Here is a 2,446-nt window from a genome sequence, read left to right on the forward strand (position 1 = left end):
TTTTTACAGAGAGGAAGGGAGAGAGATAGAGAGTTAGAAACATCGATGAGAGGGAAACATCAATCAGCTGCCTCCTGCACATCTCCCACTGGGGATATGCCCACAACCCAGATACATGCCCTTGACCGGAATCGAACCTGGGACCCTTCAGTCTGCAGGCCGATGCTCCATCCACTGAGCCAAACCGGTTTCAGCAAATTCATTTTTAAAAAGTAACACACTTAGCCTGGGCTGGTGTGTCTCAGTGGTTGAGTGTTGACCTATTGAACCAGGAGGTTATGGTTTGATTCCCGTCAGGACACAAGGACACATGCCCACTTTGATCCCCAGTGTGGGGCGTGCAGGAGGCAGCCAATTCATGATTCATGATTCTCTCTCCCTCCCCCTTCCTCTCTGAAATCAATTAAATGAAAAAAAGTAACACATCTAGCCATGGCCTGTGGTTAGAAGTCTGCCTGTGCATGTTAGATTCCTGGTCAAGGGCGCATGCAGGAGGCACCCAATCAATCTCTCTCTCTCTCTCTCTCTCTCTCTCTCTCTCTCTCTCTTCCCCACCCCCCCCCCCCCCGCCTTCCACTCTATAAAATAAATGGAAAAATATCCTCCAGTGAGGATTAACAGATAAAAAGTTACATACCCAGTCTCCGGGTAAAGATGGCAGAGCATGGTTGGGGCAGGTTACAGCTCCTCGCTGATCACGTTCAGCCATCTGGTAAACTTGTCCAGACTGCATGTGCTTTAGCTGCTGTAGCTGGAGGAGCCCCCACCCCGCTTCAGTGGGAATTAAAGCTGCAAATGGTGTGGTATTGGCAACTGAGGAGAAACAGAAATCCATTCTGTATGATGAGCAAAGTGTACACAAAGTGGAGCCAGTCACCAAACATACAGGCTTGGCTATAGTGACCCTCGCCCAGGTTAGAGTGTTGGGCACAGAGCTGGAATCTGGCTCAGCAATCTTATCTTGTTTACCAAGAACCCATTCCCACCACTCAGCTGGTGCAGAGTAGCTTCTGTGGTGCAAGAATACGCCCTGTCACGTAATGTTCGCCCATTGGAGAGTTTTACTAATTTGTGGTTGGAATGAGAGGGTGACCATATTTATTTTATTTAGATCCATCAAGAGCCTGCTTTGCCTGGAAAGCCACAGCAGTGGGAAAGAACCATGTGAATGGGAAACTTTCCTTGAGAAAAGATATAATGAAGATCTAGAACTTGAAGATGCCGTTCATACAGCCCTATTAACCCTGAAGGAAAGCTTTGAAGGGCAGTGACAGAAGATAATGTAGAATCTGGAATCTGCCATGAAGCTGGATTTAGGAGGCTTACTCCAACTGAAGTTAAGGATTACTTGGCTGCCACAGCATAATAATGAAGTGACTGAAAAATCCAGAATTTTAGATTATCTCTATACTTAAACAAGTTTAAAGTATGCTTTGTTTTGCCAACTTTTTGCATACTTATTTCTACATGATTTAATGGATCAATACTTTTAAAATGACACTTATAAATAATAATAAACTGTTAAGTCCAAAAAATAAATATAAAAAGTAACATATCTATTGGCAGATATGAACTAGACTTATCTGGGTGTTCAATTTGTAAGGTAGACAAATGTCTAATCACTATGCTGCATACCTGAAACTAATGTAATATTGTATGCCAACTGTAATTGAAAAATATTTTAATAAAAAAAAGAAAAAAGTAGCATATCTGAGAGAAATGGAAACAGGTCCTCACAAAGGCTTATCCTTGAATGTTCAGAGTAGCTTTGTTTGGAAAAGCTAAAACTCAGGATCTTCTCAAATGTCCATGAATAGGCGAATGAATAAACAAATGGTGGTACATGCTTTTGATGGAATACTACTCAACAATAAAAAGAACTTTGGCGGGGACTTCCGGCATCGTCCTTGGGGCGGACCGTCCTTGTGGCTTCGGTTAACGGACCTGCAGGGTTCAGCGCGCGGCTGAGCGTTGGTGGCGCAAAGGAGGAGGCGTGTGAGGCAGCGTCCCGGCTGCGCAGGGCGGGCCTGAGGCTGGTTGAGCCCCAAAACCCGGGGTTGGGGTCCCCGAGCCTCCTGACTCCTCTCCGCCAACAGAGTCCCCTCAGCCTCACCCCATTGGACCCTCCCGCCTCGGTGCCGGTGCCGGCGCCGCCCGGGTCCCGCAGCCCAGGGCGCAGCGTCCAGCACAGATAGGAACTTTGAGGACGCAGCCATTGCCTTCTATCAGGAGTGGGGGCTCCTTGATGAGGCTCAGAGACTTCTCTGATGTGATGCTGGAAGTTTTTGCATTTGAAGCATTTGTGGAAGGCTCCGGTTCTGCTCCGGTTCTTGATCTGGCTCCTGAAGTGACGTTTCTCTTCCTCCAAAGTCTGCCTCATGCAGGTGAACACTAAAATCCAGATCAGCAACGTTTCCCGCACCGCACGCCCCTGTGACTCCACTGC

The 2,446-nt window shown here is 47.1% G+C and overlaps 1 pseudogene across 1 annotated transcript; it reads left to right on the forward strand.

Annotated features, from left to right (window-relative positions):
• The first annotated feature begins 664 nt into the window (after positions 1 to 664).
• Positions 665 to 1,366, forward strand: LOC308514045 (proteasome subunit alpha type-2-like; annotated as a pseudogene). The gene has a single exon. The product of its transcript is annotated as a proteasome subunit alpha type-2-like (transcript).
• The last annotated feature ends 1,080 nt before the right edge of the window (positions 1,367 to 2,446 follow it).

The sequence above is a fragment of the Myotis nattereri genome, assembly GCF_964212035.1.
Source record: "Myotis nattereri genome assembly, chromosome: 1".
Lineage (NCBI taxonomy): Eukaryota > Metazoa > Chordata > Mammalia > Chiroptera > Vespertilionidae > Myotis > Myotis nattereri.